General features: G+C 44.6%; 1 long non-coding RNA gene and 1 other non-coding gene across 2 annotated transcripts in view; one reads left to right on the forward strand and one right to left on the reverse strand.

Moving 5' to 3' along the window:
• LOC126354369 (uncharacterized) overlaps positions 1–24,920 on the forward strand; it is a 931,233-nt gene that overhangs the window by 401,528 nt on the left and 504,785 nt on the right. The gene's annotated exons all lie outside the window — the stretch shown is intronic.
• Trnas-cga (transfer RNA serine (anticodon CGA)) lies at positions 24,795–24,869 on the reverse strand. Its single transcript has one exon. It is a non-coding gene; the product is annotated as a tRNA-Ser (tRNA).

Here is a 24,920-nt window from a genome sequence, read left to right on the forward strand (position 1 = left end):
CTCCTTTTCATATTATTCTTGCTTCGAGCAAGGACAGACAGAATTATCCCACTCCTTCCACTACTGGTTAGCTGCAAATATTGGTGTTCAGCAAATCGTTATTCTCCATTCTAGTACTGTTTCTTCTGATAAGTATGTATTTCAACAAGCCTCCCTAATCTTGCTTATCTCTCGAGAGAAGGCCTGTTGCTTCAGCGATCCTTCGATCCTTCCCTCTGCATTTTAATTCTTCTCGTTAATTTTTCTTTAACTTCGTTTATTGCTCTAGTGTGATGAGTTACAAATACATGTTACAGCCTTCTCAAAACGACCCTTCATGAATTTACACTACCCCTGAGGCGGGTTTTGTAGTGAGACATTTGCCTTCTCCTTTTACTCTTTTGGTACCACTCAGGGGACATTTGTTAATTAAGAAATGTCCGTGGACACAAGTGACATTGGCCCCAAACCGAAAGGAAAAATGTGGAAAACATGCATGAATACTGGGAGATACTAAGGATCAATCCAAAGAAGGAAACAGTAGACAAATGTCGACTAACAGAAGGACATTTTCCATAGCCGAACATCTAAAAAGGATAGGAGCGCTTTCCAAATATGAAAGACCACTTGGCAAAATCGTTGTCAGGAGTTAGATCATTTAGTAATACGCTCAAATTTGGACGCAGAAGCGAATTATACTGGGACACTAGAAATTTTAAGTTCTGTCATTTTGAAACCTTTGATTCATTATTACGTTTACTTCTATTACGTATTAAGTTATTGTGTACATAAAGTCAGTGAATAAAGACTCTAGATCGAGCTGGTTATTTTCTTAAAATGGCCAGTTTCGGCCTAGTCTTAGGACACGTTCAGAACAGCTTCATCAGCTGAAGTTGACGATGTCTAGAACAGTCAATAGACCTCAGTCGCTGAAACCGGCTCTGGCCTAAGATTTGGCCGACACTGGTCATTTTAATAAAATGACCATCGCGATCTAGACAGTTTTTTTACTGACTTTATGTAGCTGACAAGATAGTTGTTTCCCGAAAATGTTACCATTAATTTGTGTCGTACATCTCCAAATTCGATTGTGAAGACTGGGAGATAACTTTTCTGTAACTTATGATTTTTTACTATTATTATTTTACAGTAATTATGCGTGAAATGACTAATACATTCATGTGGATATGCTGTGAGATGTTAGATGTATTATGAATTAATTTCCAATAAAGCCATATGTAACAACTGATACACAACAGTCTATTGCGAGACTGGCACGCCTCTTACGCTAATCATAATTTAAATGAAAATCAGCACTACCTGAATTTAATTCCCACCTTTTGCTAAAAGTAATTAACGGTTCTAGTCAATAATGTCAGTGATTACCAGATGAAACCATCTAACTCTATATTCATTACTTTTCTCGGAGGAAGTCTTGAATGAATTTTTCTGCAGTAGTTGAGTGAATGAGCTAGACAGACAGGCCAGTGACACAGTATTAGAACGACCCCATAACGGCTGTGGGCTGCCTTTTCAGAGGACACTGCAAGCCACGCCGGTCGTGAGGAATCGTCTGCTATCGGTATTGCCAGGGGCTGGCGACAACAAGGGACCTTCCTGCCGGTTTTGCACAATGCTTTGCGTTCTGCTTGATGTGGGTTCACGTTTGCAGCCATAGAAATACTTAAATTAGCATTCGTTGTACAGTCGCTAGTCTTACAAACAAGGGCACCCTGGTCAACCAAACTTCAAAGGAACTTTGTTTTTCGCCGAGGACCTACTTTCCAGGAATTCCAGGCGAAGAGAAGTCAGACATAGATAAACATCTTGCTATGCCGGCATAGCAGAACTCTAAAGAGAGAAGACTTCAGTTTTCGAAGAAGAACAAAGCGGCTGGTCTGCTTTGTGAACAGAAATTCTATTCTGCTTTGGCCGCCTCTCTGTAGCCACATCAGTGGCTAACCTAAACAAATTACAGAATGGGAGAAACCAAGACGACAGATTTTTAGAAGTGAGCGCTTGGGGGAAACCGTATTGGCTGTAACATTAAGCAGGCTGGAGAGTGGGGTAGAAGCTCAGAAAGGTTAAAGAGCTCCAAGCTCGTGTCTGTAACATCTGGTTAATGTAATAAAGCTTTTGCATGATGGGGGAATTGTTGACTTGCTAACAAATACCCGACTGGCCAGTACTTTTCAAAGTCGTTACCGTTGTCACTCTAGAATTGAGTGGGCTTGCCGAGCAGAAAACGAACTCAGATGTTGAACAGAGAGGATACTTCAAATCGTCTCTCTGTAGAGGACAGACTTCTGTGCTGTCCTAGGCGGGGAGCACATGACATGTCACCGCTGTTCTCAAAGGAGAACACTTAATTTAGAGGGACCAGTTGGTGTGTCACAGTCTGCATCAAACAGAACACGCCAGCCACTTCGCTGCAGGCATAGGAAAGCCGGGTATTTACCGTACTCTGGATCGCTGCTTTGGTGAGCGCCAGTTTGTTACGGCCAGCCACATTGCACTACTTTCGTCAGTGTCTACAAGCTCATCACGAATCAGACTGAACTGTTACTTACACATGCAACTCTTCCTTTCTCTTCATGGACAAAAAAGGCCAGCACTGCACGCTAACTGTAGATCTAAGTGCCGATAAATCGTGTGTAGATTCCTGCTTTGTCCCATACACCTGAATTACCCAGTCCTTGGTGAAGTGTTCACGTGTTAGATTGACATTTATCCATGTTAACAGTTAACTTATTCTCTACATTTGATGTGCTCGAACTTATCCAATGATAATTCGTTATTCATGTATGTCAGTAAGAATATTTTGACATACTGGGATAAATATAGACTACTGCTTCAGTTTGTAATGAGACGAAAACCCAGTTAGTTATCTTATTTGGGTCATGGAACTCATAACGCATATTTTCTAGGCCCACTCTAGTTTTATTAATTACCCATTGCTCGACATCTTTGTCATTAAACACATGTGACTGCATGGGGAGCGTTCTGTCTGTAGGCGAGATCAACCGATGCACATCATTCTGACCTCAGCAGCGGTATGTCGAAGGGATCCGAGAATATTGCATTCTAAGGGAACTGTTGAGTCACTAACAAATACGTGATTGTCCAGTACTTTTCAAAGCCGTTGCTGTTGGCACTCTAGATCTGTGCGGACTTACCGAATAGAGAAAGAACTGAGAGATCGATAGGGAACAGAGGAGACACACACTCTGTAGAGGACAGACTTCTGAATATGAGAGGTAATACATGAGGACGTGGGACATCTGTGACATATCATTCTGCTGTCAGACTCCCATCAATTACTACAGGTCTTGCTCTCAAGTCATAGCTATAGGCTCTCCTCATTTTGACGCAACTGTACTTCTCCATAACACTGAAAGTCTGGGAGGTTTCCCCAAGTCGCCGATAATGGTCATTCTTGGTTGTGCAGAACAGCGAATCATAACTGAACACAATGCGACGCCATTCCTCAACATTCCATCGTGCGTGGTAGTGGCACCACTCATGAAGCTGCCGTTTGAGTTCCGTTTTAAAGGTAACCTATGCACTGGGCAGCAATTCACTAGTGTGGCTACTGCTGGTCTCCCCCGATCAATGGTGCGAGAAGACATAGAATTTTATAGGCAGCTGCGAACAGTTTACGATGTGCTCAGTGTAACAGTACTGTGATCATTTCCAGTGGTCAAACGTGGTAATTTCCCAGAATGTCTGACTATCGAAGCTGCGGGCTCCAAACGATAGATATCGAACGTGTGATTGTAAATCGATCACGCAACTGTGGTGGCGGGCGTTATGAGTGTTTATAGTGGTCACTAAAGCAACGACCAAAGAAGAGCGTCAGTACAATACTTGTAATTGCAAACGAAACGACTTACCTCACTCGTCGTCGATGTTGTCATGAGAAAGTCCAATTGATGATGTGTATGCGCCGAGCGGTTCTAGGCGCTTCAGTCCGGAACCGCGTGACTTCTATGGTCGCAGGTTCGAATCCTGCCTCGGGCATGGATGTTGGTGATGTCCTTAGGTTCGTAAGGTTTAAGTAGTAAGTTCTAGGGGACTGATGACCTCAGATATAGTCCCATAGTGCTCAGAGCCATTTGAACCATTTTGATGTGTATGCTACGGGAAGAATTCCCTTTTTGCCGTAACCTGGGTACACTCTGTGAAAGTCACGCAAAAATATGGGTAGTGCCACATGCGGTAACTTTTCCTTGCAACCGCAATTTATGGAAGTAGAGGTACTTTCTCCTGGACGTCCTTCTCTTTTAATGGAAGATTTCACAGATTTCCACAGCCGATCGATGTTCCGTATGTGCACACTGGGGTCATCTGACATGAAATCTACAGAATGCTAGAAAGAACTCGTGGTTGAATCCTTTTGCTTTCAGTGTCTTGTAGAACTGAAGGCCGTCTCTGATGACTTTACTACCGGGAAGTATAAAGTGCTTTATCAGACTGAGTAAAGTGATCTTGTCCCTGGACAACACCCTCAGAACAAAACACTTCCGCGACTCTCGTTCTATACCACCGAATACCCAAATATGTTTGAATTCATTCTTTGAAGATCGTCCTCTCTGGTTTTTCCTTCTTGCTACGTGCGGTTCGTCCACTTCAACAACTTGGTCCACCGATCGGAACACTGTCGTTCGTCTTTATTACATAACACACTTCTCTGCGAAACCGGAAATAGTCACACACGGTATTAGTAGGTTAGTCAATTTCCGATGCTGTTGCTTGCAGGGTGTAGTTCCTAGTCCAACAAGATAAGAGAATTGTGCTGGTCTGGATGGATAATATGGAATAGTCAAACCACGTATTCTTCCTGATAATCGTTCGTTTTCCTGACTTTTCGCAATGAAATTGTTACGGTATTTCAGTATCAGAACTGTTCTTACGAAGTTTTATACACTTCGCCCCACTGCAGTCTACACAGTCCCTGCTTTCGTCATCCGGTATTAGTCCATATTTGCGACGAAATTCCAAAAAATTTTCTACATTGCATAAGCGTGGAATTAGATTCTTTCACGCGAGGCAAACGGGCGAAGAAAACGGCAATACCAGACGTCCCACTCACTACCGACATAAATCTCACAAATAATTGATCATAACGCCCGCCACCAAAGTCGCGTGATCGATTTACAATCGCATGTTTGATATCTGTCGTTTGGACCCCCGGTTTCGATAGGCAAACATTCTTGGAAATTACCAGACGTGGTCGACTGTAACCTTTCGACGAGTACGGCTGTTCTCTCGTTCCCATGCTGTCCAGCATCGGGTCACTGTCACATTTTGAGACCCCACAAATCTCGGTATTGCACATTTCGACCAAACAGCCAAATGGGGACACACAATGAGCTCACTTTCAAACTCTGTCAGGTGCTGATAACTCCGTCTCACTCTCTCACATGAGTATGCAACATGTTCGTGTCCTTCACAGCAATCACTCATCATCTGATGGCGTTTACGCCCCTTATACAGGGTTCTAGGTGCTAGGCGCTGCAGTTAGGAACCGCACGACTGCTACGGTCGCAGGTTCGAATCCTGCCTCGGGCATGGATGTGGGTGATGTCCTTAGGTTCGTAAGGTTTAAGTAGTTGTAAGTTCTAGGGGACTGATGACCTCAGCAGTTAAGTCCCATAGTGCTCAGAGTCATTTGAACCATTTGTATACCCTACCAGGCGTTGTCACATTAAACACGAACAACACTAATGCACTGTGATGGCCGTTCTAACTGTCACAGAGAATTGAAGCTCTAATTATTTACGTATGTGCCAGTGGTGAGTCAATGTACGATGTTATGTTGACACCTGACCATGTCTTCTGGATGCTTCACTCTTTTTGTCAAGCGGTATAGTTTCATGTGGCATACAGAGGCAGTGAAGGATATACACCTATACCGCTCGAATAAATGTGCTTCGAAATTCTGTATTTTGATTTTTCAGTTTTTTAGTTCTTATCCGTATTTCGGAGCAAAAGTCCCATCATGAAGGTTTCTAAGATTCACTTGCGGCTTTTCACCACGATCTGATGAAGATGTCGCACCTGAGTGATGTTGTATTGTACAAACTAAAGAATGAAACACATGAGCACTAGTAAAAAAGCCAGCTATCACGCTAAAAAAAATCTATACTTGCGAAAATCTGCATAACCAGGGGCCAATGGCGAATTTTCTGTAACATATCTTATTAGCTACAAAGAGGGACTAGATTACATAATGTTTAGTCAGCGATATGCTGAAAAAATATAACGCATTACAACAGTGTTTCACCTACCACTTTGTCGAATTTGGACTATTATGTAATGGAATCCGAAAGGGATACTTAGCCGTGAGCTTCAGTAAACTCTTGCCTAGCGCTGCTTATTGACCGCTTTCTTGGACGCCCCGGGTGGTGGCGCCTTGGGCGTGTCCGCAAGGGATTTCAGCGTATACGCAGTTCATTCAAGTTCGGTTGGGGTCTTGGGTTTTCGAGGAAATTCGCGTAGTACATCGTGTGCCACCTCGAAGCCGTAGTGATCTGAATAGTTGATGTTCACTTCGCGGACAAAGCCTTCACCTTCTGGGGATTTGCGAGTTTACTCCGCCTATGAAGTTCCTGCAGCATTGGCTGGTGGGCGCGATCAGACACACTGTCCTTGATCTACTTCGACATGATGCGGGAACAACGGTAAGCGAAATTGTTTTTTGAGTGTTGGCCGGAATTTGCGACACATCACCCCTCTCCCTGTGCTGTCATATTTGACAAGGGAAGTGTCACGATAGGCTGTTGCGCAAAATTATTGACGCACATAGCACACATAATAGAACAACAAAACCTCATAAAAATTGTAGCTGCTATGGACTATTAGAAAAGGAGATAGTAGCCGTCGAAGTTACGATGAGAATACCGTAATTGTGAATAATTTACTACGCAACTGCATTATTTTGGACATACAGGGTGTTTCCGTAAAAGCGTGCAAAAATGTAGCAGGACAGAGAGAAATCTCCACTGAACAATTTGACATAGGGAACTTGGGGTTGGAAAAGCCAGCTTATGGAGATATGGAAGTAAACTTGTCTACCACTTTGTCTTACCTTAGTGTTCTCCAGATTATTTACAGCTAACGCGCCTACACATTTAGACGTACTGCCCTGTTTATTTACATGTAAATTCTTTCTTTCCTGCACGGAAACAAGGAGGACGTGTCTAATTATCTGGAAGTCATGATGCAGACTTTTTTTTACTTTCCTTGTCCATAAGATGGCTCCGTTCTATCGTACATACATTGTCCCGTGACAGAACGTGCTATGAACCATCGACAGACCCATTCATTACTCACTGCTATTTAGAGAGGTACAGTACAATTTCCTGGTCGCTGAATTGGAAAGAGAGGTCCTATTCCATGGCCTGCGAGGTCCCCTGACCTGAGACCCCTTGATTATTGCCTATGGGGATACCTAAAGTCACTTGAGTATGAGATCCCAGTGGAATCGGAGGTGCAATTAGTTGCCAGAATTGTATCTGCATGTGATGTGGTTCGAAAAACACCAGGGATCTTGGCCAGGGTGCGTCAGAATCTTATTCGCGATGTCATTCTTGCATTGAGGTCGATGGCCGTCAGTTTCAACTCATTTTATAAGATACAATACAGCAGTACAGGTGGTACGTTCATTGTGTCAGTAGTGGTTTTTGCAGTTAACTAATGTAAATAAAAAGTACACAACAAAGTGGTTTTATTCCTGTTATCTCCTAAATATGGCTTCTCCGACCCCGGATTCCCTGCCTGAAAATTTTCGGTGGAGTATCCTCTAGAGGGTGCGTCATGTTAAATTTTTGTACGCTCTTACGGAAACACCCAGTATAGGCAGCAACATGAGACGAAAAACTCTGTAACGAAGTTTACTAACTTGACTACACTATCGGAGATAAAAAATATGCAAGTCAGCAACACTAGCAAAGTGCACATTCGATGGCAGCAGGTTGGTCGAAGTTATCATGGAAACGCTGTTCTGTTAATCCTTCCTCGAAGAAGTATTCCATGGGTGTTTGAAATACACCAGGAAATACTCTGGTGTAGCAGTGTTGAACTGGTGCAAATATGGTTAGCGGAGAATCGTGTCACCGAGAAAGTTGAAGGCGTAATAAGTCTCGAAGCCATACGTTAATATCATTGTCACAAGGTATCATAAATTTACCTGTAATAAATTTGACAAATTTTTTGTACGGACGGAAGAGGAAATAGTCGGTAGGTTGTATAATGCCTGTACGCTTTGCTGCAATCAGCTTCTTGAGAACTGAACGCCCTCAGGAACTGTAGAGTTGCATAGTTGGTCATCTCTACTGGCTGTCCAGAAGTCGACAAAAGAAGGGATTGATTTTTTTATGTATCTTGCCACATAAAAAATGGGAAGACTCTTAAAGTTCTTTTCGTCACATTAGCAGACACACCTAGAAAACACTTCATGTTTGCCACTTTTGCAGGTAAATGGGTGGTGGGCTCCTAGACAAGTACATAGAATGGGGTAGCAGCGCACCATCAGAGCCCAAGCGTTATCGTTTGGTTGTCGCTGTGGGTCCATCCGCACTGAAGAAATGCTTGTTTCCCTTCACTGCGAGAGACCTTCCAAATCCTACTTTTTTTAATCAAATCTTGATTGGTCGACATTAATTACTTGATCTGGTGACAGACGTTTTTCATCAATGGAAGACCTGATTTTCTCTCACTGATTGATAAGCTTTTTGTTGAATATCGGCATCCTCTTCTACAAACCGCTTGCTAACTTTGTGGGTTATTTTCCTTAGACAGTGGTATTCTTACATTTGAATTTCTTTTCCTGAGAGTTGGAGATTTTTGTGCTGTAATGAACTTCTTTATTTTCACTGTCCGAAGTCTCAATGTATGGTCATGTATTATTGCGTTTTCTTGTCTCTTTGCTATAAAATGATCAGCTAATTCACGATTTACCATGTCCGCAAAATTTTTGAATTTAACGAATGACATTGTTTTAGCCTGTTTTCAAAGTTTTGTGACACAGTCTTGCTCTTTATTTTCCTTTCCTGTGCCAACACTGTTGTAATTTTCAGACGCCGTGTCGAATCATTTACTAATCCAGGAAGATGCAGACGAGAGAACATTCCCATCTTTTTTCCTTGATTATTTCGTCCATTCTAGTCGCGTCAGCAAGATATCCTTCTGGAAACCTTTTTCGATAACTTGAAGGTTATGGCTGATAATATGAACCGCTGCTTCCCTCGAAATCCGCCACTGGTGACATTGCTTCGCCTCTCACTGACATAGCACTACCATTTTCTTCAACGCCTCTTTATTTAATAAGAGTGTAGTAACCTCCGCTATTAATGAATCATTTTCTGTCAACAATTGGTTTATCTGTTTATATACAACACGCTCTTCTCCCGTTGGTACATCTGCAATACCAACGTAGGACCTACTCCACCAATTGTTTCACAAATACTGCCTGTCTCATTGTCCAAAATAACGCTGTAAAAACACTTCCACACCACAAAGACAATCTCATTTACTCTAACAGCAAACACAAATCCGTCTGACGTAAGGTGATCACTGCGCTGCTTGTAGAGCGATATGTAAATGGAGGGCTTCATTAGTGAGGGGATACCTATTACCATCCGAACTGTTCCATCCTCTCCTCTCAGTGCCGTTGCAGCATAACAGCTAAAGCTTTCCAAAGAGTTTTTTTTTCTAGTCAGTAACAAAGCAAAAGTAGCGCTGTTCTATTCTACGCCACAACTACCGTGACTTTCCCTTGTGAGTGGCCTAGTTATATTGGCATTGAACTGATAAGACTCTTTTTACTGGTCATGTTTGGCCGATGCCTTTGTGTGGATCAGCATCCTGGCAATAATAATCTGTGTAAGACAAACATTCGTTTAAATAAAAGAAGTTATCACTTTCTGGACGAATGTGCGTTGTTTCCTGCTTTTGAAAAATATTCAAATGTGTGTGAAATCTTATGGGACTTAACTGCTAAGTTCAGCAGTCCCTAAGCTTACATACTGCTTAACCTAAATTATCCTAAGGACAAACACACAAACCCATGCCCGAGGGAGGACTCGAACCTCCGCCGGGACCAGCCGCACGGTCCATGACTGCAGCGCCTGATTTTGAAAGCTCTTAATATTTGTCTTATTTTGATACTAGTGGTCCACATGAACTCTGATGAATTCTGATGCAGGCCTTCATGTTTATGTTTATTTCATTGTTTCATTTCTGTATAAATTCAATGTAGATTAAAACTGAAGAAGCTACAAAAAGATTCTAATTTAAGGAGATGGGACCTGGATAAACTGAAAGAACCAGAGGTTGTAGAGAGTTTCAGGGAGAGCATAGGGGAACAATTGACAGGAATGAAGGAAAGAAATACAGTAGAAGAAGAATGGGTAGCTCTGAGGGATGATGTAGTGAAGGCAGCAGAAGATAAAGTAGGTAAAAAGACGAGGGCTAATAGAAATCCGTGGGTAACAGAAGAAATATTGAATTTAATTGATGAAAGGAGAAAATATAAAAATGCAGTAAATGAAGCAGGCCAAAAGGAATGCAAACGTCTCAAAAGTGAGATCGACAGGAAGTGCAAGTGGCTAAGCAGGGATGGCTAGAGGACAAATGTAAGGATGTAGAGGCTTATCTCACTAGGGGTAAGATAGATACTGCCTACAGGAAAATTAAAGAGACCTTTGGAGAAAAGAGAGCCACTTGTATGAATATCAAGACCTCAGATGGAAACCCAGTTCTAAGCAAAGAAGGGAAGGCGGAAAGGTGGATGGAGTATATAAAAGTTTTATACAAGGGCGATGTACTGGAAATGGAAGAGGATGCAGATGAAGATGAAATGGGAGATACGATACTGCGGGAAGAGTTTGACAGAGCACTGAAAGACCTGAGTCGAAACAAGGCCCCGGGAGTAGACAACATTCCATTAGAACTACTGACGGCTTTGGGAGAGCCAGTCATGACAAAAATCTACTATCTGGTGAGCAAGATGTATGAGACAGGCGCAATACCCTCAGACTTCAAGAAGAATATAGTAATTCCAATCCCAAAGGAAGCAGATGTTGACAGATGTGAAAATTACCGAACTGTCAGTTTAATAAGTCACAGTTGCAAAATACTAACGCGATTTCTTTACAGACGAATGGAAAAACTGGTAGAAGCGGACCTTGGGGAAGATCAGTTTGGATTCCGCAGAAATGTTGGAACACGTGAGGCAATACTAACCTTACGACTTATCTTAGAAGGAAGATTAAGAAAAGGCAAACCTACGTTTCTAGCATATGAAGACTTAGAGAAAGCTTTTGACAATGTTGACTGGAATACTCTCTTTCAAATTCTAAAGGTGGCAGGGGTAAAATACAGGGAGCGTAAGGCTATTTACAATTTGTACAGAAACCAGATGGCAGTTATAAGAGTCGAGGGGCATCAAAGGGAAGCAGTGGTTGGTAAGGGAGTGAGACAGGGTTGTAGCCTCTCCCCGATGTTATTCAATCTGTATATTGAGCAAGCAGTAAAGGAAACAAAATAAAAATTCGGAGTTGGTATTAAAATCCATGGAGAAGAAATAAAAACTTTGAGGTTCGCCGATGACATTGTAATTCTGTCACAGACAGCAAAGGACTTGGAAGAGCAGTTGAATGGAATGGACAGTGTCTTGAAAGGAGGATATAAGATGAACATCAACAAAAGCAAAACGAGCATAATGAAATGTAGTCGAATTAAGTCGGGTGATGCTGATGGAATTAGATTAGGAAATGAGTCACTTAAAGTAGTAAAGGAGTTTTGCTATTTGAGGAGCAAAATAACTGATGATGGTCGAAGTAAAGAGGATATAAAATGTAGATTGGCAATGGCAAGGAAAGCGTTTCTGAAGAAGAGAAATTTGTTAACATCGAATATAGATTTATGCATCAGGAAGTCGTTTCTGAAAGTATTTCTATGGACTGTAGCCATGTGTGGAAGTGGAACTTGGACGATTAATAGTTTAGACAAGAAGAGAATAGAAGCTTTCGTAATGTGGTGCTACAGAAGAATGCTGAAGATTAGATGCGTAGATCACATAATTGAGGAGGTATTGAATAGAATTGGGGAGAAGAGGAGTTTGTGGCACAACCTGACCAGAAGAAGGGATCGGTTGGTAGGACATGTTCTGAGGCATCACGGGGTCACCAATTTAGTATTGGAGGGCAGCATGGAGGGTAAGAGATGAAGAAGCTTCCACAGGATAGAGTAGCATGGAGAGCTGCATCAAACCAGTCTGAGGACTGAAGACCACAACAACAACATAAATTCAATTTGCACTTCGTGTGTAAGTTTTAGAATTCGTCGAAAAACTGTCTGGGAGGTCGGCCGTTGCTGTGTACCACAAGCTCACGACTCTATGTGTTTCTGTATGAAATTTACCCCAAATTTACCTCCCACTTTATAAAAAGTCTACATATTAGTAAAACTATCCGTCTACAAACTGTTATCCTACCTAATCTCGCATGCTGGCTTTCGGCTAAATGGAACCTAGTTTGAATGGAATCGTAACTGGTCTGAATACAGCTTGTCTTTACATTAAACGCGCACGTGAAGTAAAACAATTACCTGCCCCTCATCAAAATTTCCACTCATATCACATCTTGGAAACAGTGTTGCAGATTTCTCGGCAGCAAGACAGCAAACAGCAGCAGAGAGCGGCTAAGCTTGATTTCTATTTTCTAAATAAAATTTCCAAACAATATCCAAAGTGTTGCATAGCACATGGTGGGAAGTGGTAATGCGTACTGATAATCTCCTTGAAACAGTGGGATGGGGAGAGTTAACTGTTCCTTTGAAATGATATTCCAAGACAATGGTTTTAGAATGAAAAAAGTATTAAAAAAAGAAGAAAAGATGAAACTTTGCGCGATTTTTGCACGTAATATTAGTCTGAACAGTACTATGCTTAACATAGCGAACAATGATTTAAAAAGTGTGCAATGTTAACAGAGAGTTTAAACTTACTCATTCGATATGTTAATGCATGACTGAAAGAAGTAGGGTGGTCTTTTTCTCAGCTCCGAGCAAGTGAGCACTACTGAATATGTCCATCGTCTATCACACTTCAGCTAAGAATGTGTAAGACTGTACAAAGGCAAAGACCGTGCCACAACAAGACCAAAGATTGTGAAGAGGTAAACAACTTCTTGTCTCTCTGACGTGCACATCGATAACTTACAAAAATCTAAATACTATGTCCACCTTACAACTGTATTTGCCTAATTTGTATGCATCAGGCCCTTCGATTTTCTGAGATTTCTTTGGTCATAAAAATGCTTGGTTAACGCCTCAGTCTGCCTCACAGGCGTGCATATTTTAAGCTTTCTGGTTTCTATGACTGCACCTGTCAGTGAAACAGACTGCTTCACAGACGTATGTGTGTAAAGTTAAAAAGAAAGTCTGCGTCACAGACGTACCCATTTTGAATCAATTATCTAGTATAATTATACATATGAATGAAACATACGTTTTCTTTTGGCCGTTTCACAGCTCTGTACGTCAAGTCTTAATTGTGTTTTGGTCTGTAGAAACCTTTTAACTTCTGATTTTCAATTAACTAATCTTTATAGGCGCAAATGTCTCCTTCACAATCGTATAATTTTCTTATGGCCAGGAGCGAAACAGATATTGCTTTTGGCTGCTTCACTGCCATGTAATCAAAGTTTGAAAATTTTAATACTGACTTTATCATCTGGCAATCGATTTTTTTGGGTGCAAAAGTTTGATTCAGGGACGTATATGTTAAGTCAGAATTCTACTTTCCCTCATTGTCCAAACTAGTGAGATACAAATATACTTAAGCTTGATTTTACAGTTGTGTATACAACTTTTTTTAAATTGTATTCTCTACTTATAATGTCTGTTCTGTATCTTGTCTGCTTCGTAGACTATATTATGTGTGATTTTCAGAACCTTACGATTTGCTTTCAAAATTAGCCTTTGTGGCGAACAAATATCACTTGCTTTTTTAGTTCCGCGCGACCGCTACAGTCGCGGGTTCCAATCCTGCCTCGGGCATGGATGTGTGTGATGCCCTTAGGTTGGTTGGGTTTAAGTAGTTCTAAGTTCTAGGGGACTGACGACCTCAGCAGTTACGTCCCATAGTGCTCAGAACCATTTGAACCTTTTTTTTTTTGCTTTTGTAACTACAAAAATTCCGCTCTTGGTTAAATAATTCAACTTGTTATATTATTGATTTTCGCTGAGCACCTTTCTACTCCCAGACCTCAGTTCCCTACCAGTTTATATACTTAAAATTTAAACTGTAATGCATACTTCAATAAAGTAATGCAAATGTCTTACCGACTGCAGGGTAAAAGAAGGTTTATAGTAGAAAAAATTGCGCATTATCATTAAAATAAGCAAGAAAATGTGCCATTCATTTCTCCCTCTTGACTTCAATCTATGCATGCAATTGCTTACTATATTTTATTTCTTACCATACAATAGTACAACAAAAAATTTTATTTAATAAGCAAGTCTTAGGCTCAAGAAAAAGACTGTGAAAAATACAAAATCCTGAGAAAATATTACGATCAGAGTACCCATATAAATTTCCCAGAACCTAACTAACAAGAGTGAGTCTTAAACTGCTGGGTATTGTTTCATGACATCTGGACGCGAAATCTTTTATATTTGAGTTCTTTTCGTTTGTCTGATTAGAGTAATATAGTATTTCTTTGGCTTGTTTCTTGTTATCTTAACTGCGACTTGTGTTGCTTTTTAAATGGAGCCGCAAATCTGTTTCTGCCTACCTTTGTACTATCTTAAACACTTCTTGGGAATGAAATTATTTCTTTCCGGGAAAACGAAAACTTCTTGATACTGGCTGTGGTTAATTTTTATATGCTTGTGAACTTACACTCTGGAGATATTCAGCTTCAGCTGCAGATTTACTCAGTGGTCGGTTTTACATAACTTGCAATACGTAAAATAGTGGCATGCTACGTGATCTCAGATTTTATCTGCACATGGGAACGCTTTATAGAAATCTAGACATATTAATATATCACACGAACGACAATAAGTTGTAGTAGTAGATAATGTAAAAGTAAATTTTGTGATTTATTGTTGCCTGAGCTATATTGTATTCGAAAATAACGTAGATTTTCCTCTAAACTGCCGCTGTGGCCAAAGCAACTGGCAGTCTACCTCCAATAGTATTCTGGTTAGACTGCTTTCTCGCCCTCCACGCTACACCCCATAAATCCAAACGACGCCTACAAACCCACCTCAATCAGTTTACCTAGTGGTTTAACCAATGGCTCTTCAAGATCAATCCTTCCAAACCCCAGGCAATAATTATAGGACCAACCACCCACAGCCTCCGCCACAATGACTTCTATCTCAGGTCCTACAGCCGTCCTATTAAATTAACTACTACTTGGGCGGTAGTAACATGCGAACCCCATGTACTAACCATTCTGCAGAAGGTCTACAATAGTCTAAAACATAGTAACTGACCGAACTTGTAAATTACACATTACTACTATCCTCTACATCTACGAAACTTTGATCCACCCGTCATCTCCCATGCTAATGATGCATGGATATCCGTCCACCAAACTGCCATCAGTCCCTTCAAGTCCTTGAACTTCGTGCACTCTGCCTCGCTTCCCGCATCCGTTTACCATCCCCCAAATGTATCGTCTATGATCTCATCAAATTTTCACCCCTCCTCACGCACACCGAACGCCTCTACACATAATGCGCTATCCGCAAACTTGACTACAATAACTCAATTTTCTCTCCTCTTATCAGTAATCCCGGTTTGCTGCTGCACCGTTGCAAATAACTGTCACCATCTCTACACATACACATCCTCCATATCCTATCCCAGCGCAACTTCCACCGACTGCCTTTTACAGACAGTGAAATCGGCTCCGATATTTATCTACACTACCAGCTATGTCTCCTTCCCAACTATTACACTCCACACCAGAGTTCCTTCCTTTCCCGCCCATTCCGCCCTAGTCCTTCCACCCCTGACATCATGGGCCTACCCACCCTCCAAACTCATCCTTTTCTTCCGTCTTGCCACTACCCAACCTACTACCTACTTTCTTTCCCACGGGCACCACCAAACAGTTTCTAACTTTATACCCATAACCATCGCCCCAATAGAACATATAAAGTTCAATTCTCTCACAGTCTATTTTCCACTGCGCAGGTGGAAGTTCAGTGCTTCTTTCTAATGAAAGTCCTCACCCTTTTTAATATCTTTAAATGTATATTTTTTTCGTTTTATTTCTCCCCGTCAGAATTTCTACTCCTTTTTTAAATCTAAGACTAAGACAATATTATATATGTTTTATTGCATTATATAATAAACTCTTCACTAGATTAAAAAAATTGCATGGTTTTGTTATGTCTTCATCCACGTTTTTATAAAAGCCCCGACCCTCCCGTTTATACTGGGTGAGGGGAATATAACAATAAAAAAATGAAACCTGAGACTTTTCCTGAATATGAGTAAATTGAAGTTACAGTAGTATAATTACAAAATAATATAATTGACTGGGATAAGCAGAAACTACCGTATTTAATAAATTTATGTATATACACACAACAAAACAAGTTTTGCATCATCCCGGTTCCCAGAACTTCTGAAGATAGACGTTGAATGTGAATATTGTATCAAAGACACAGTCCCTTTGACTGTTCAGAGATGCCACTAAACCCGCCCAAAGATGTAAACAACCATGCATAAGCAGCGGCTATTAGACAGAGGGCGTCCGACAGCCGATCAGTTCCAGTCATTCCACGAGGAAGGAGGTACACGTCTCATGTTGTATGTAGTTCAACCATGCCTAGACGGTCAGCACCGCGGTTCGATCGCGTCCGCATTGTTACTTTGTGTCAGGAAGAGTTCTCAACAAAGGAAGTGTCAAGGCATCTCGGAGTGAACCAAAGCGATGTTGTTCGGACATGGAGGAGATACAGAAGACAGGAACTGTCGATGACATGCCTCGCTCTGGCCGCCCAAGGGCTACTACTGCAGTGGATGACCGCTACCTCCGGATTATGGCTCGGTGGAAACCTGACGGCAACGCCACCATGTTGAATAAAGCTTTTCGCGCAGCCATAGGACTTCGTGTTACGACTCAAACTGTGTCATTACGCTGCATGTTGCGTAACTTCACTTCCGACGTCCATGGCGAGGACCATCTTTGCAACCACGACACCATGTAGAGCGGTGCAGATGGGTCCAGCAACATGCCGAATGGACCACTCAGAATTGGCACCACGTTCTCTTCGCCGATGTGTGTCGCATATGCCTTTAACCAGACAATCGTCGGAGATGTATTAGGAGGCAACCCGGTCAGGCTGAATGCCTTAGACGCACTGTCCAGCAAGTGCAGGAAGATAGAGATTTCCCGCTGTTTTGGGGTGGCATTATGTGGGGCCGACATACGCCGGTGGTGGTCATGGAATGCACCGTAACTTCTCTACGATATGTGAATACCATCCTCCGACCGATAGTGCAACCATAACGGTAATATATTCGCTTTATGGATAACAATTCGTTCTACCATCGTGCACATCTTGTGATTGACTTCCTTCAGGATAACGACATCGATCGACTAGAGCGGCCCGCATGTTCTATAGACATGAACCCAATCGAACATTCCCTCTCTGAGGGATCTACTCCGAATAGCCGTTGAGGAGTGGGACAGTCTGGACCAACAGTGCCTTGATGAACTAGTGGAAAGTATGTCACGACAAATACAGGCATGCATCAATGCAAGAGGACGTGCTACTGCTAGCGGTGCGGTCAGCAGTCTGGACCACCACCTCTGAAGGTCTCGCTGTATTTTGGTTCAACATGCAATGTGTGGTTTTCATGAGCAATAAACATGTTGGTCCCTATTCCAATTTTCAGTAAAGGTTCTGCAACTCTCTGAACCGAGGTGACGTAAAACTCTTTTTTTTTTAGTTGTGTATTAGTTATATGAGCTAGGCTAACTATGAAACAACGATTTTGAGTAGCTATCGAGCACCGTTCTATGGAAACGCATTTCGGGCGGCCTGTCGGAAGGTCGCAAAGTGACTGCAGGAGACCGGAGCGCGAAGCTTTTGCGGGTTTCCCCGACGCGCCTCTGGGCCGATCACAAAAGTGGAAGGGGAGAGAGAGAGAGAGAGAGAGAGAGAGAGAGAGAGAGAGAGAGAGAGAGAGAGAGAGAGATGAGTGAGAGAGGGGGCGGTGAGGGTTCGGTGGAGAGACTAAAAGTCGGCACAAAGGGCAACTGGCGTCGCGTAGCGCGCGGAGTGTAAATCCGTTCTCTGCGGCGGGTAAAGCAAGAAGTGCGTCAGTGCCAGGGCGGTGGAGGCGTTTCAGCCGGCAAAGCGAGCGGCGACTTCATGCAGCGAGAGGAGGCGATAGCAAGCGCGGCTGGTGCGCTGCTGGCTGCCACACACGCTAATCCCAGCCTCATCGTTCACACTCACCATCGCCCCCACAGCCCGGCTTTGTTCTGCGGCCGTTGGTGCTCTGCACTTAATGAGACGGCAGGGGACACGCCTCCGTACTCATGAAGTCGATCACCCAATGTGACTACTTATACTACAGACACAACAGCGGAATTGCGGCTTAAAAGGAAAGTCATACGGGTATTGTCTCACACATGAGAGAGCAGGATATGAAGAAGTCAGAGTTCCAGAAGAATGTAGCAACAGGTGAAGTGAAAATGATCATACAACTTGAATGAGATTTTCACTCTGCAGCGGAGTGTGCGCAGATATGAAACTTCCTGGCAGATTAAAACTGTGTGCCCGACCGAGACTCGAACTCGGGACCTTTGCCTTTCGCGGGCAAGTGCTCTGCCAACTGAGCTACCGAAGCACGACTCACGCCCGGTACTCACAGCTTTACTTCTGCCAGTATCCGTCTCCTACCTTCCAAACTTTACAGAAGCTCTTCTGGCAAACATGCAGAACTAGCACTCCTGAAAGAAAGGATACCGTGGAGACATGGCTTAGCCACAGCCTGGGGGATGTTTCCAGAATGAGATTTTCACTCTGCAGCGGAGTGTGCGCTGATATGAAACTTCCTGGCAGATTAAAACTGTGTGCCCGACCGAGACTCGAACTCGGGACCTTTGCCTTTCGCAGGCAAGTGCTCTACCAACTGAGCTACCGAAGCACGACTCACGCCCGGTACTCACAGCTTTACTTCTGCCAGTATCCGTCTCGTACCTTCCAAACTTTACAGAAGCTCTTCTGGCAAACATGCAGAACTAGCACTCCTGAAAGAAAGGATACCGTGGAGACATGGCTTAGCCACAGCCTGGGGGATGTTTCCAGAATGAGATTTTCACTCTGCAGCGGAGTGTGCGCTGATATGAAACTTCCTGGCAGATTAAAACTGTGTGCCTGACCGAGACTCGAACTCGGGACCTTTGCCTTTCGCGGGCAAGTGCTCTACCAACTGAGCTACCGAAGCACGACTCACGCCCGGTACTCACAGCTTTACTTCTGCCAGTATCCGTCTCCTACCTTCCAAACTTTACAGAAGCTCTTCTGGCAAACATGCAGAACTAGCACTCCTGAAAGAAAGGATACCGTGGAGACATGGCTTAGCCACAGCCTGGGGGATGTTTCCAGAATGAGATTTTCACTCTGCAGCGGAGTGTGCGCTGATATGAAACTTCCTGGCAGATTAAAACTGTGTGCCCGACCGAGACTCGAACTCGGGACCTTTGCCTTTAGCGGGCAAGTGCTCTACCAACTGAGCTACCGAAGCACGACTCACGCCCGGTACTCACAGCTTTACTTCTGCCAGTATCCGTCTCCTACCTTCCAAACTTTACAGAAGCTCTTCTGGCAAACATGCAGAACTAGCACTCCTGAAAGAAAGGATACCGTGGAGACATGGCTTAGCCACAGCCTGGGGGATGTTTCCAGAATGAGATTTTCACTCTGCAGCGGAGTGTGCGCTGATATGAAACTTCCTGGCAAATTAAAACTGTGTGCCCAACCGAGACTCGAACTCGGGACCTTTGCCTTTCGCGGGCAAGTGCTCTACCAACTGAGCTACCGAAGCACGACTCACGCCCGGTACTCACAGCTTTACTTCTGCCAGTATCCGTCTCGTACCTTCCAAACTTTACAGAAGCTCTTCTGGCAAACATGCAGAACTAGCACTCCTGAAAGAAAGGATACCGTGGAGACATGGCTTAGCCACAGCCTGGGGGATGTTTCCAGAATGAGATTTTCACTCTGCAGCGGAGTGTGCGCTGATATGAAACTTCCTGGCAGATTAAAACTGTGTGCCCGACCGAGACTCGAACTCGGGACCTTTGCCTTTCGCGGGCAAGTGCTCTACCAACTGAGCTACCGAAGCACGACTCACGCCCGGTACTCACAGCTTTACTTCTGCCAGTATCCGTCTCCTACCTTCCAAACTTTACAGAAGCTCTTCTGGCAAACATGCAGAACTAGCACTCCTGAAAGAAAGGATACCGTGGAGACATGGCTTAGCCACAGCCTGGGGGATGTTTACAGAATGAGATTTTCACTCTGCAGCGGAGTGTGCGCTGATATGAAACTTCCTGGCAGATTAAAACTGTGTGCCCGACCGAGACTCGAACTCGGGACCTTTGCCTTTCGCGGGCAAGTGCTCTACCAACTGAGCTACCGAAGCACGACTCACGCCCGGTACTCACAGCTTTACTTCTGCCAGTATCCGTCTCCTACCTTCCAAACTTTACAGAAGCTCTTCTGGCAAACATGCAGAACTAGCACTCCTGAAAGAAAGGATACCGTGGAGACATGGCTTAGCCACAGCCTGGGGGATGTTTCCAGAATGAGATTTTCGCTCTGCAGCGGAGTGTGCGCTGATATGAAACTTCCTGGCAGATTAAAACTGTGTGCCCGACCGAGACTCGAACTCGGGACCTTTGCCTTTCGCGGGCAAGTGCTCTACCAACTGAGCTACCGAAGCACGACTCACGCCCGGTACTCACAGCTTTACTTCTGCCAGTATCCGTCTCCTACCTTCCAAACTTTACAGAAGCTCTTCTGGCAAACATGCAGAACTAGCACCCCTGAAAGAAAGGATACCGTGGAGACATGGCTTAGCCACAGCCTGGGGGATGTTTCCAGAATGAGATTTTCACTCTGCAGCGGAGTGTGCGCTGATATGAAACTTCCTGGCAGATTAAAACTGTGTGCCCGACCGAGACTCGAACTCGGGACCTTTGCCTTTCGCGGGCAAGTGCTCTACCAACTGAGCTACCGAAGCACGACTCACGCCCGGTACTCACAGCTTTACTTCTGCCAGTATCCGTCTCGTACCTTCCAAACTTTACAGAAGCTCTTCTGGCAAACATGCAGAACTAGCACTCCTGAAAGAAAGGATACCGTGGAGACATGGCTTAGCCACAGCCTGGGGGATGTTTCCAGAATGAGATTTTCACTCTGCAGCGGAGTGTGCGCTGATATGAAACTTCCTGGCAGATTAAAACTGTGTGCCCGACCGAGACTCGAACTCGGGACCTTTGCCTTTCGCGGGCAAGTGCTCTACCAACTGAGCTACCGAAGCACGACTCACGCCCGGTACTCACAGCTTTACTTCTGCCAGTATCCGTCTCCTACCTTCCAAACTTTACAGAAGCTCTTCTGGCAAACATGCAGAACTAGCACTCCTGAAAGAAAGGATACCGTGGAGACATGGCTTAGCCACAGCCTGGGGGATGTTTACAGAATGAGATTTTCACTCTGCAGCGGAGTGTGCGCTGATATGAAACTTCCTGGCAGATTAAAACTGTGTGCCCGACCGAGACTCGAACTCGGGACCTTTGCCTTTCGCGGGCAAGTGCTCTACCAACTGAGCTACCGAAGCACGACTCACGCCCGGTACTCACAGCTTTACTTCTGCCAGTATCCGTCTCCTACCTTCCAAACTTTACAGAAGCTCTTCTGGCAAACATGCAGAACTAGCACTCCTGAAAGAAAGGATACCGTGGAGACATGGCTTAGCCACAGCCTGGGGGATGTTTCCAGAATGAGATTTTCACTCTGCAGCGGAGTGTGCGCTGATATGAAACTTCCTGGCAGATTAAAACTGTGTGCCCGACCGAGACTCGAACTCGGGACCTTTGCCTTTCGCGGGCAAGTGCTCTACCAACTGAGCTACCGAAGCACGACTCACGCCCGGTACTCACAGCTTTACTTCTGCCAGTATCCGTCTCCTACCTTCCAAACTTTACAGAAGCTCTTCTGGCAAACATGCAGAACTAGCACTCCTGAAAGAAAGGATACCGTGGAGACATGGCTTAGTCACAGCCTGGGGGATGTTTCCAGAATGAGATTTTCACTCTGCAGCGGAGTGTGCGCTGATATGAAACTTCCTGGCAGATTAAAACTGTGTGCCCGACCGAGACTTGAACTCGGGACCTTTGCCTTTCGCAGGCAAGTGCTCTACCAACTGAGCTACCGAAGCACGACTCACGCCCGGTACTCACAGCTTTACTTCTGCCAGTATCCGTCTCGTACCTTCCAAACTTTACAGAAGCTCTTCTGGCAAACATGCAGAACTAGCACTCCTGAAAGAAAGGATACCGTGGAGACATGGCTTAGCCACAGCCTGGGGGATGTTTCCAGAATGAGATTTTCACTCTGCAGCGGAGTGTGCGCTGATATGAAACTTCCTGGCAGATTAAAACTGTGTGCCTGACCGAGACTCGAACTCGGGACCTTTGCCTTTCGCGGGCAAGTGCTCTACCAACTGAGCTACCGAAGCACGACTCACGCCCGGTACTCACAGCTTTATTTCTGCCAGTATCCGTCTCCTACCTTCCAAACTTTACAGAAGCTCTTCTGGCAAACATGCAGAACTAGCACTCCTGAAAGAAAGGATACCGTGGAGACATGGCTTAGCCACAGCCTGGGGGATGTTTCCAGAATGAGATTTTCACTCTGCAGCGGAGTGTGCGCTGATATGAAACTTCCTGGCAGATTAAAACTGTGTGCCCGACCGAGACTCGAACTCGGGACCTTTGCCTTTCGCGGGCAAGTGCTCTACCAACTGAGCTACCGAAGCACGACTCACGCCCGGTACTCACAGCTTTACTTCTGCCAGTATCCGTCTCCTACCTTCCAAACTTTACAGAAGCTCTTCTGGCAAACATGCAGAACTAGCACTCCTGAAAGAAAGGATACCGTGGAGACATGGCTTAGCCACAGCCTGGGGGATGTTTCCAGAATGAGATTTTCACTCTGCAGCGGAGTGTGCGCTGATATGAAACTTCCTGGCAGATTAAAACTGTGTGCCCGACCGAGACTCGAACTCGGGACCTTTGCCTTTAGCGGGCAAGTGCTCTACCAACTGAGCTACCGAAGCACGACTCACGCCCGGTACTCACAGCTTTACTTCTGCCAGTATCCGTCTCGTACCTTCCAAACTTTACAGAAGCTCTTCTGGCAAACATGCAGAACTAGCACTCCTGAAAGAAAGGATACCGTGGAGACATGGCTTAGCCACAGCCTGGGGGATGTTTCCAGAATGAGATTTTCACTCTGCAGCGGAGTGTGCGCTGATATGAAACTTCCTGGCAGATTAAAACTGTGTGCCCGACCGAGACTCGAACTCGGGACCTTTGCCTTTCGCGGGCAAGTGCTCTACCAACTGAGCTACCGAAGCACGACTCACGCCCGGTACTCACAGCTTTACTTCTGCCAGTATCCGTCTCCTACCTTCCAAACTTTACAGAAGCTCTTCTGGCAAACATGCAGAACTAGCACTCCTGAAAGAAAGGATACCGTGGAGACATGGCTTAGCCACAGCCTGGGGGATGTTTCCAGAATGAGATTTTCACTCTGCAGCGGAGTGTGCGCTGATATGAAACTTCCTGGCAGATTAAAACTGTGTGCCCGACCGAGACTCGAACTCGGGACCTTTGCCTTTCGCGGGCAAGTGCTCTACCAACTGAGCTACCGAAGCACGACTCACGCCCGGTACTCACAGCTTTACTTCTGCCAGTATCCGTCTCGTACCTTCCAAACTTTACAGAAGCTCTTCTGGCAAACATGCAGAACTAGCACTCCTGAAAGAAAGGATACCGTGGAGACATGGCTTAGCCACAGCCTGGGGGATGTTTACAGAATGAGATTTTCACTCTGCAGCGGAGTGTGCGCTGATATGAAACTTCCTGGCAGATTAAAACTGTGTGCCCGACCGAGACTCGAACTCGGGACCTTTGCCTTTCGCGGGCAAGTGCTCTACCAACTGAGCTACCGAAGCACGACTCACGCCCGGTACTCACAGCTTTACTTCTGCCAGTATCCGTCTCCTACCTTCCAAACTTTACAGAAGCTCTTCTGGCAAACATGCAGAACTAGCACTCCTGAAAGAAAGGATACCGTGGAGACATGGCTTAGCCACAGCCTGGGGGATGTTTCCAGAATGAGATTTTCGCTCTGCAGCGGAGTGTGCGCTGATATGAAACTTCCTGGCAGATTAAAACTGTGTGCCCGACCGAGACTCGAACTCGGGACCTTTGCCTTTCGCGGGCAAGTGCTCTACCAACTGAGCTACCGAAGCACGACTCACGCCCGGTACTCACAGCTTTACTTCTGCCAGTATCCGTCTCGTACCTTCCAAACTTTACAGAAGCTCTTCTGGCAAACATGCAGAACTAGCACCCCTGAAAGAAAGGATACCGTGGAGACATGGCTTAGCCACAGCCTGGGGGATGTTTCCAGAATGAGATTTTCACTCTGCAGCGGAGTGTGCGCTGATATGAAACTTCCTGGCAGATTAAAACTGTCTGCCCGACCGAGACTCGAACTCGGGACCTTTGCCTTTCGCGGGCAAGTGCTCTACCAACTGAGCTACCGAAGCACGACTCACGCCCGGTACTCACAGCTTTACTTCTGCCAGTATCCGTCTCCTA

This window comes from Schistocerca gregaria, chromosome 3 (genome assembly GCF_023897955.1).
Source record: "Schistocerca gregaria isolate iqSchGreg1 chromosome 3, iqSchGreg1.2, whole genome shotgun sequence".
Lineage (NCBI taxonomy): Eukaryota > Metazoa > Arthropoda > Insecta > Orthoptera > Acrididae > Schistocerca > Schistocerca gregaria.